This window comes from Tiliqua scincoides, chromosome 7 (assembly GCF_035046505.1).
Source record: "Tiliqua scincoides isolate rTilSci1 chromosome 7, rTilSci1.hap2, whole genome shotgun sequence".
Lineage (NCBI taxonomy): Eukaryota > Metazoa > Chordata > Lepidosauria > Squamata > Scincidae > Tiliqua > Tiliqua scincoides.
Genome location: NC_089827.1, coordinates 68,035,018 through 68,047,010, shown reverse-complemented (window position 1 = coordinate 68,047,010; position 11,993 = coordinate 68,035,018).

Genomic DNA, 11,993 nt, shown 5'->3' with positions numbered 1-11,993 from the left:
GAGGGTAGAGCCACCTTTAAGCCTGAAGATAATATCTGAGAGTTGCTAGTTTGGGATCACAGGAAGCTTCAGTGAGCAGCAAGATCTCCTCTCATGTGGTGGATGGGGCAATAGCCCGGGTGTTGGGCATGGTGATGTGCCATTGCCCCACACCTGATGGTTTTTTGGCTATAACTTTTGATAGAAGAGAGATATTTCAGTGCAGTTTATTTCATTGCATTCTGCACAAAAGTACATATCAAATGATATATAACATGATGGTATTATTTGAAAATACCAAGATTTAAAAATTTTGGTCAATAGTGGTCACCCCCCCCCATGCACGTCACCCGGTGTGGCCTGCACACCCCTAGTGGCACCACTGTGCAGAGACACTTATAAAATGAGCAAAGATGGCAGCCCACTGGGGACAGCAATTCCCTGGGAGAAAGACAAAGGGAAATAAGCCTCTGCAGCTTTCTCCACCAACATTCTCCTTGGCCCACCAATTCATACGGATTGGCCATGAACAGAAATTCAGTAGCAACTTTCCTCAAAACCATCATTTCACATAGTGTCGAGATTCCAACTTCATCAGCGCATGTGTATGTGCAGTTCCAGAAGCCCTCCGTGTGCTAGTTCTTCACTCAACAGTTGGGCCATACCACTAGCATTATTTCTGGATGGAGACCTAACACCCGCTTGTAACAGAAGTTGCCCCAAAATGTGCAAAATCAAATTATTCAACCCTTTGTCTCAGGGCCACTTGCAACACACTAAGCTTTAACTAACTACAGGATACTGTACATGACATTCTGACAGTATTTACCAGGCACTCCAATTGCTCAAAACAAAACAAAACAAAAAGATAAAAATGAAAAAAATAAAATAAATTAGGACCACCTCCTTAAATGTATTACTTAAATCACAAGATGTACATTTCCCAGACCATTTACCCTGGCACAGAAAATTTCAGCTTTGCCTAAAATAATGATACATTCATTGTTCTGATATGGAAATGTAAGATCTGTTTGAGTTCTGATCAAATATCTGATGTTTGAATCTTCAGTTAAGAGACGAACCGAGATGAGTTAGTTGAAGTCTTAATTATTGTTTATTTAAAAATGAAATGGAAATCTTCTATTACTCCAGCTTTTCAAGTGAGATGTCTCACATTTGGTCAGTTGTGAATACGTAAACAGAACTGGGAGCACCTCTAAGCAGAGGAAACACCTGCCTGCTTTGATAGATGCTTCCTACTCACATGTAACAGTAATTCATCATCTGATGTCATTTTTTCCAGCACTGACCTGACGTTTTATTGTGTCAGAGCATGCTTGATAGGAAACACAGATCGCAAAGATGGCAACGTGCCCAGAGAGAGAAAGATGGTTTCCATTTCCGCTATGCACTACATATATTTGAGGGAGTCCTGAAATCATTTATAATCAGCAATAGAGCATCTCTAGACAGTCATCCTTAGATACTTAGTAAAATAATGATGGTGAGTTATTCCCAGTGTCTCTCAGTCATTGGTTCATTGGTCCTTTCAAAACCAGAGCTCAGCTCCAGCTTTTAATACCTTTTATATATAATCTCTCCGGTGTCCAGTATACACTAAAACAGTGGTTCTCAACTTTTGAGCAATGGGACCCACTTTTTGAAATCAGGACCCACCTAACTTTATGAGACTTTTAAAAGGGCGATCCAGAAAGAAATAAGATTCATTAGGGCTGCCACATGATGAGAAATGAATTTAGATTTTTGCAAATAAATAAATACACAAAACATTACTTGCAAATAAATGCTTTACGTATTTATTTGCAAAAAAAAATTGCAATCCATTTCCCGTAATGAAGCAGCCCTTCAAGGCTTGAGGGTCTTAGTTATGTGAACCAACCTTCACCTGTCCCTACTACCTGTCATTGACAAACTTGGGGGGAAAAAACGCACACAGCAGAATAAAGACGCCCCAACATTTATCTCCTTATATTTACATCAGCTTGCAAACTGCAGGAGCTGAGCCCTTAGCAGGTTAATTAGCAGTTATCTGATTTTTGAATGGCCTCAGAGCTTGAAGCAATTAGTTACCTGATCTTTCCATCACCCTTGTTTTCATTGGAGGCTCTGTGGAAACAACCAGAAATTCGGTCACGACCCTACCAAGTGGAGCCTGACCCACAGGTTGAAAAACACTGCCCTAATTTTTTTTTTTTTTTTTTTGCTGTATTAGACATAATCTAAGATCCATGAATATTGCAAGTCTACTCTTGAGTGCCACAGCCCACAGGTTACTCAGGAAAGGGTCCAATTCAAAAATCCACTTATTTTGAAGCCTGATTGTATCATACTTGTTACCTAAATAAATATTTTCAAACAAAAATTGCTGACTTTGTTCTTTCAGTGAACTGGATTAGTATATCTAGAAGTGAGGGGTTCTGCAAGGCCAATAGCGCCGAACCTGGACACTGATAAGTGCCACAATTGTAAATACTGCCAGGATGTGGCATTTAAAAAAAAAAATTGGGTAGGCTTTCATGGCATTCATAGGTCAGGTCTACTAGAATTCCACTGAATTTTCCCAAGATGTTTTCATATGTAAGTTAATAGCAGTGCTATCATCTTCAAGTCATGATGGAGACAAGTGAAGTATACTAACAAATAATCTGATCTGCAGAATAATTTGACTGCTCAGTATTGGTAGATTATTCAAAGTGCCATCTCAATTCTATTTTGTATTTGTCATTTTCCTTGGTTCATACTGGTAAACATCGGCACCTTTTAAAAGCAGACAGACTAACATAGTCAAAATAGCTATGGCTTTGTCCCTTTTGTCTACAATCCTCTGGTCCTATTGCGTAAAATCTCCATCAAGGGATTTTAGAAAAGGCAAGTACCAATTAAAGACAATTAGAACCACAGCAACTGCCTTTTGTGTTAAAACTCTTATATCTATTGCATGTTTCACTCATTGGCCTTACCTGAACAGAGCAATCAAAATTGACATCAGGAGCATATTTGCTGCCAAAACGTAAACAGAATTCCGGCTGAATGTCATAAGTCCAATTGTTATGAATCCTGATCAAATGTGCCTATAGCTCGTTTGATATCTGCCACACGCTTGGATTAAGAACATAAGAACCTAAGAAAAGCACCACTGGATCAGGCCATAGGCCCATCTAGTCCAGCTTCCTGTATCTCACAGTGGCCCACCAAATGCCCCAGGGAGCACACCAGATAACAAGAGACCTGCATCCTGGTGCCTTCCCCTGCATTTGACACAGCCCATTTCTAAAATCAGGAGGTTGCAAATACACATCATGGCTTGTAACCCATAATAGATTTTTCCTCCAGAAACTTGTCCAATCCCCTTTTAAAGGCATCCAGCCAGATGACATCACCACATCCTGTGGCAAGGAGTTCCACAGACCAACCACATGCTGAGTAAAGAAATATTTTCTTTTGTCTGTCCTAACTCTCCCAACACTCAATTTTAGTAGATGTCCCCGGTTCTGGTGTTATGTGAGAGTGTAAAGAGCATCTCTCTATCCACCTTATCCTTCCCATGCATAATTTTGTATGTCTCAATCATGTCCCCCCTCAGGCACCTCTTTTCTAGGTTGAAGAGGCCCAAACGCCGTCACCTCTCCTCATAAGGAAGGTGCCCCAGCCCCGTAATCATCTTAGTCGCTCTCTTTTGCACCTTTTCCATTTCCACTATATCCTTTTTGAGATGTGGCAACTAGAACTGGACACAATACTCCAGGTGTGGCCTTACCATAGATTTGTACAATGGCATGATAAGATTAGCTGTTTTGTTCTCAATACCTTTTCTAATGATCCCAAGCATAGAATTGGCCTTCTTTACTGCCGCTGCACATTGGGTCGACACTTTCATTGACCTGTCCACCACCATCCCAAGATCTCTCTCCTGATCTGTCACAGACAGCTCAGAACCCATTAGCCTATATGTGAAGTTTTGATTTTTTTGCCCCAATGTGCATGACTTTACACTTACTGACATTGAAGTGCATCTGCCATTTTGCTGCCCATTCTGCCAGTTTGGAGAGATCCTTCTGGAGCTTCACCACTCAGAAAAGTTTGGTGTCATCTGCAAACGTAGCCACCTCACTGCTCAACCCTGTCTCCAGGTCATTTATGAAGAGGTTGAAGAGCACCGGTCCCAGGACCCTTGGGGCACACCGCTTTTCACCTTTCTCCATTATGAAATTGACATAATTTCATTACTCATTGACACCCACTCTCTGATTCCTGGTCTTCAACCAGGTCTCAATCCAGGAGAGGACCTGCCCTCTAATTCCCTGACTGTGGAGTTTTTTCAGTAGCCTTTGGTGAGGGACCGTGTCGAACGCCTTCTGAAAGTCCAGATATATAATGTCTACGGGTTCTCCCGCATCCACATGCCTGTTTTCAAAGAATTCCATAAGGTTTGTGAGGCAAGACTTACCCTTACAGAAGCCATGCTGATTCTCCCTCAGCAAGGCCTGTTCGTCTATGTGTTTTGAGATCCTATCTTTGATGAGGCATTCCACCATCTTACCCGGTATAGATGTTAGCCTGATCGGCCTACAGTTTCCCAGGTCCCCCCTCTTTCCCTTTTTAAAGATCGGTGTGCCATTTGCTATTCTTCAATCCTCTGGCACCGTGGCCATTTTGAGGGACAAGTTGCATATTTTAGTCAAGAGATCAGCAACTTCATTCTTCAATTCCTTAATAACTCTTGGGTGGATTCCATCAGGGCCCGGTGACTTATTGATCTTTAATTTATCAATGAGGTCTGAAACATCTTCTCTTTTAACCTCTATCTGACTTAACTCCTCGGTCAGTTTGGGCAGCGGTATCTGCCCGAGGTCTTCTGCCGTGAAGACAGATGCAAAGAACTCATTTAATTTCTCTGCCATCTCTAAGTCTCCTTTTATCTCCCCTTTCACTCCCTCACCATCCAGAGGGCCAACCGCTTCTCTGGCGGGTTTCCTGCTTCTAACATATTTGAAGAAGCTTTTATTATTCCCCTTAATGTTGCTGGCCATGTGTTCCTCATAGTCTTGCTTGGCCTCCCGTATCACCTTCTTACATTTCTTTTGCCACAGTTTATGTTCCTTGTTATTCTCCTCATTAGGGCAAGACTTCCATTTATGGAAGGAAGCTTCCTTGCCCTTTACGGCCTCTCTAACTTGGCTGGTTAGCCATGCAGGCACCCTCCTGGACTTAGTGGAGCCCTTCTTCCTTTGTGGTATACACTTCCGCCGGGCCTCTATTACTGTTGATTTGAGCAACCTCCAAGCTATCTGTAGAGACTGGACTCTTTTCACTTTCCCTTTCAACCTCCTTCTAACCAGCCTCCTCATTTGAGGGAAGTCCACTCGTTGGAAGTCAAGGGTTTTTGTGAGAGATTTGCCCGGTATTCTTCCCTCGACGTGCATGTCAAAACGGATTGCAGCATGATCACTGTTCCCCAATGGCTCAGTAACATTTACATCTCTAACCAGGTCCTGAGTACTGCACAACATTAAATCCAGAGTCACCTGTCCTCTGGTAGGCTCCATGACTAGCTGCTCTAAGGCACAGTCATTTAGCATGTCAAGGAATTTGGTCTCCTTTTCGTGACCAGAACACAAATTGACCCAGTCTATATGAGGATAATTGAAGTCCCCCATGATTACAACCCTGTCTTTTCTTGTCACCTCCCTGATCTCTTTTCAAGGTCACCTTTCGGTTTTGGCCACATGATGGAGTATGATGCATTTTCAGTGGCATCACTAGGGCTTGAATCACTAGGAGCAGAGGGCCAGCATGCCACTCCTATGATGGACCTCCTCCCATGCAGAGGGCAGGGCAACGCCCTGGGCAGTGGGCATGGTAAAACACTGTTTTTTTGGCTATAACTTTTGATAGAATAGAGATAGTTCAACAGGGTTTATTCTTTGCCTTTAGCATGAAATTATGCATCGACCCATATATAACATAATGGTATTATTCAAAAATACCAAGACGTTAAATATTTTGGCCAGTACTGGTGTCACTCCCCTGTGCGTGTCACCCGGTGTGGCCCCCACACACCCCCACATACCCTCGCAATGCCACTGTGTATTTTTATCATATATACAATTTTCACTCACAAGTTTGCATTTTCATGAGTCAAAACTGTCTTCGCTGTTGTAACTACACGTGTAAAGCAAGAACCATGTACTCTGTATTGTCGCTGAAATTGAGCCAAAGTATGTATACACGGAATGATCACCTACTACTCATAGTCACATACTACTCCCCTGCTTAGGCTGCCTTATTACTGTTGTCTCCCTTTTGTCTATTTTCTGACTATAGGGACAGGGACCAGACTTCTCCTCTCTTGTAAAGCATCACTTATGTGAATGGTACAAGAAATCGTTGTTGTGAGCAAAACATCCATACATAAGAACAGCAATTTGTCCTGCTTTAAGAATGCTAAATCCACGACACAGTACAATCAGGAGCAAAAGTTTCCCCTTGCCTCTTCCCTTCCCCTTGGCTTCCCTTGCCCTTGGCTGAGCTGCAACTGGCACCTATCCTGCGCTGGATACAGTGCAAGCCTTTTGGCTTGCCTGTTCCAGCACGGGATAGGATTGTGCCCCAGTCCTATCACACATTGCTGCAGCTTTCTGACCATCAGAAAAAGTGATCTGGAGGCACGTATAACTGTGCACTTCCGGACGTTTACCAGCGGATTTGAATTGGAACAGAGGGTTGGAAGGAGGCGGAGAGAGCATTGAATGGGGCAGATGGTGGGCAGAACGGGAGAGGGAGAGAGCAGAAAAGGGTGGTGACAGGAGGCGAGGAGGGCGAGATTGGCAGCTCATGCTGAATACTGAGCCCCTTCTGGATCTGATCTGCCTTCATGGAGCAATGTGAACTTGTGCCAGTGATTGATCTGACACGGGTCTGAAGTGGTCCCATAGCAGCTGTTGAGGCTTGCCCTAGGGCAAGATTACAAGATGTCCCCTTATCCCAAGGAGACTCTAGCAGCTGAAAATTCTTTGCAGGATGCAGAGGAAGCCAAGCCAGTACTGCTGTGTTGCCACGTGGGGATTTAATTAGGACTGGGCTGTTAAATAAGTAGGTGTCAAAAACATAAAAGTATAGTATTTTATTATGAGGCAGGCAGGCAGGCTGGTTGAGGACACAAAACATAATTAAGATTTCTGAAGCATCCAGACTTCTGCATAAACAGGGTTCTTTGGTAGCTTTTTACCTCCTATGCTTTGCAGAAACAAATGAATTATGGATTCTTCTTATTGTTGTTAATGAAAACACAATCTAGTCAAAATTTAAGCACTTCTAGTTGACAAACCATACATGACATTTAATGGTTCAGCATTAACTCTGTTTTGGGTTTTGTTTAGAAATGTGGAGTGGATTTAGATCAGGGCTTTTCTTATTTAAGTCTTTGCTGTTTCCATGGAATCAGTAGCAGGTCCTTTAGGAACTCCTGTTTGCACAACTGGAACCAATGTGACCTTGGCCTCCTGCACCAGGACAAAGAGTTAACCCAGAGGTTCCCAAACTGTGAGCCGTGGCTCCCCAGGGAGCTGCAGAAATCAGCCAGGGGAGTGACGTAATCCTCTCCCAAGCCTGCTGCCCTATACAATGTATAGGATTGTAACCTAATAGGGAGCCGTGGCCAATGGCTCAGTAGGCCAGTCGAAAAAGTGTGGGCTAGCCCCACTCCCCACATGCTATGGTCCCAATCACTCTGATGATTTAAAAAAAAAATAACCCTGAAAGCTGAATCCTATGCATGTCTACTCCACTGCATGGAGCTTACTTCCAAGTAAGTGTGGATAGGATTGTAGTCTGAAATACTGACTTGAACTGTGCTGTTTCATGTAATGTGACGTTTGGTCCTTCGTGATTCACTGAAGAACAGGTTAAACCAGTACATAAATGAAAGGGACTTCAAAGTATTCGACATTGGCTTGAATTGTCTACCATATATTAATGAGAGCTATGCCTTTTTTTAAAACAAGCACTGTCATCTATTGGTGTCAGTTCCTAAGTGTCTTCTAATTACTCATCTGTGAATGTTGAGAGTTAGGTTTTAAATTCCAGGATCTCATTTCTTCCAGATTTGACACTGCAGAACTGTCATGATGAATTTCAGTATAGGAAGCCTGGTCAGGGGACGCAGAACTGGTCTGACACATTTATGGTTGCTGACACTGCAGTAGTTATGAACTATCACAGCCTGGCTTAGCTAGAATTTCCTGAGCTCTAATGAGCTCTGATGCCCAGACTTAGTGCACTTCAGGAGGTAAAAGTGCAAATGATACAAACTAGGAAGCTGGCCATCATAATGAGACAGTTTCCTCTTACCAGGAGTTATTTTTCTGTCCTGATTCTACAGTAGATACTTGGAAATGAAGGCCACCAAAATGAAGATTTTGAGGGAACTTTCCCATCTATAACATGTTTGGGATCCGGTTGTTTCATATCAGTGAATAACCAAACTATGGGCTTCTGGTATTTGTTTCTTCCCCCTAGGCTAGACTGTATATCATATCTGAGACATCCATTATTATTAATTGGCTTGGATCCAGAGAACTGTGAGCAATACTTCGCTCACAGAATGGCGATGCCCCAACCTGTCTCTCATCTTCTATCAACTTCCAAAGACTTGGTCCAGAAGGGCAGGCGGCCCCTGAGGAATAGGTTGCATCACATGGCAAGGTGGACTGATGATGGAGGGTGGAGTCAATGGTCATTGTGCTCCTCCCTTTGCTGCACAAAAAGTGCTGTTCGGCTAACTCAAATTCTCCTTGGGATCTAATCCAATGTCTATCATTCTAGTATATAATTTTGAGTGTCAACCAAGAGGAATTGGGGCCATAAATCTGTATGAATATGAATGAAATGATGAAGTTATTCCTTGTAACAGAAACTGTGAGTCGATGTGCGGTTGGTTATGAACCCATGTGCCGGACCACAATGTGATGCTCTTTCTTGCACTGTAAAGCCTACTTGGGAGGTCCCAGAGGCCACTTCCAAGTTGTGCTGGGTCAGCAACCCACTCTATTGGCCTCCACGGGCCTCAGAATGGCCCGCAGAAGTGATCATAGGCGACTCGACCAGAAGTTGCTTCCGGTGGCTTCTGCAGGCCATTCTGAGGCCTGCGGAGGCCAAGAGAGTGGGTCACTGATCTGGAGTGACCTGAATGAGGCCTCTGGGGCTTCCCAAGAAGGCCTTGAGGCATAAGAAGGAGTATCGCATCATGACCCACTGTAGTGGACAAGGTGGGTCGCAGTGCTGAGAAGTTTGGGAACCACTGCACTCTAATATACCTAGTTACAAAGCTGATTGTTTCAGTCTACAGTAGCACTGAAAGTGTTTCATAACATTCAGTTTTCAGAAAGTTGAGAAAAGTTTCTAAAACATATTAAAAATGTCCTGCCAACCACTGCGGGAATAAGAGCTTCAATATTTCTTACACATGTGAGTTGATACATCTTTGTAGCCATGCCATGCCGTACTTCTGAACTGATGTCACTGTTTGATCTAAGGAACATCACATATTGTCCACTGTGCACATAAAGCAATCTTTGTCCTTACCTTCCTTTATTGTTGTCACAAGCCTTTGAGATGCATCCTCCTCCAAAGCAGTTCTCTCTATTGTATGAGTTCAAAGCAGGAATACACAGATGGAGATCAAGAATCTGAAAAGAGGACAGTGCGCAGCACTTTCAGAAAGTGCCACACGTCTTGGGTTGTGAGTTCCGTCTTAATATCTTGTAATGTGTTTGGTTTTACAGGTCACCTTCTTTATTTAATTAGTGGCTTGTCTGTTTTTTAATTGTGCCATATAATTTGGCACCTGTCTTTTGTAGAAAATATACAATTATATGCTGAGGAATGAAACAATACATTTGGGAATTCTTTTATGTGACTTATCAACCAGGTTGAGTGTTCTCAGTTGGCTCTTAATTCATGGATATAAACTTTTTCTTCCAAGTGCCCACAATAGTCTGCTTTAATCATCCCTTTTTCGTCTAGCACAGGAGTCTCTAAACGCCTGGCCAGGGGTCAAATCTGACCCTTCGGAGAATTTTATCTAGCCCAGTGTTTCTCAAACTGTGAGTCAGGACCCACTAGGTGGGTCACGAGCCAATTTAAGGTGGGTCCCCATTCATTTCAATATTTTATGTTTAATAGGTTAGACTTGATGCTACCATGGTATGAGACTACATTTGGGGAAATTTTATAGACCTGTACTTTTAACAAGCTACTATGTCTATTCTTTTAGCAATGATAGTCAATGGGACTTACTCCTGGGTAAGTGTGGGTAGGATTGCAGCCTAGGATTGTTAAAAAATTTTCCTGCTTGCTGATGTCACTTCCAGTGGGTCCTGACAGATTCTCCTTCTAAAAAGTGGGTCCTGGTACTAAATGTGTGAGAACCACTGATCTAGCCTCTGAGGTTCCCCATCCTCTTAGAGTAAAAGATAACTAAAAAGATGCACTTCTGGGTATCTACCACATTCAGCTTCTCTAGCGACTGTATGAAATACACAACAATGCTTAGAAATCTGGAATATAAATACAGTGTTTGTTAAACTTAAAACAGAGCAGAAACTGAGACAAAAAAGTTTGAGATTTGCATTGTAGGTTGCTTGATGCTTTTAAAAAATCCATTCCTCTCACTGTGCAAGTCAATTTTGTCCACTGTTCCCCCTCTTCCTTCTACTCCCGCCCACTTATTGTATTCAGTCATTGGTTCTCCGTGTATTTATTATTTATTTATTTTCCGGCCCTCAATACCATGTCAGATATATGATGCGGCTCTCATGTCAAAATGTTTGGGGTGCCCTGGTCTAGTACCTGCATAGACAAGATGCTATAGAACTGTGCTCAGATCTCGCCTCCCTTTATATATATATGTGAAAGCCAGCCAGGGAAAAGTAAATTGCATTGGCACCACGGCACTGGGGAAGGGAGGATAACCTTTTCTCCACGCAATTGTCCCAGTGTATCAGTGGGCCCTTGGTATCTGTGAAGGATCGAACCCACGGGCCCCGCAGATACTGAAAACCATGGAGAATGAAATCCGCAGGAGGACCAGGGTCATAGCACTGCAAGGACTCACTAGTGGGCCATGCCAGGCCTTCCAGAGGTTGCACCAGCCTCCCGGCCTCTTCAGAAGGCTTCCAAGACTCGACCGGAAGCCACTTCCGGTTTGTGGACACAACTTCCGGTCACATATGGGAGGTGTTCTCAGGCTGTGAAGTGGGCTGCAAGCGTTCCCTGGTCTCAGGACACCTCTCAGATGTGACTAGAAGGTGTCATGTCATGGTCATGTCCAGGAGGTCTTCTGAGCCATGTGCTTAGCATCTATGGATGCTGAGCAACGAATAAGGAAGGCCCACTCCACCACCACTTCTTGGTGAAGAAAAGAAAAGTGTTTAGCCATATTTTAAGTGGGCAACTATCAGTGGGGTGTGCATTGAGATGCAAAGCAGGTGCTCAATCACTGAGATAGAGCACATGGCTGAAAGAGTTAAATCCTTGCTTCTCTAGCGCTGCCAGCCCAAAGCAGTTAGCCCCTCTCCCATCTCCTGTGATTTTCTTTTAAATAAATGTAAAGAGGTGGAAGGTCTGATTATGGATTTCCAACATTTCCCCAGCATCTGGTCATGCTTAAGTGTTACCTTAGCGTTAGTGAACTGAAAATTACCAGTTGAGAGTTGCCACGAAACCATTCACCGACTTCTAGAGACACTTAAGAACAGCTTCAGATGTCACGGCAAGTGGCCACGTGGATGGATGAGTGAGAAAATGAACATGATCAAAATGAAGGTATAGCCCATGCATCTTCACTCCATCAGTTACATCTGCATTTGGGGCTTGCACATATCCCCTGTATGAATCACCTTTTGGATACTCCAGCAGGGCACACACGCATAAAGAAAAGAGTAAAAATGCAGATAGTTCACTTGTCCCTTGGCAGACACACTGGAATGCCCAAT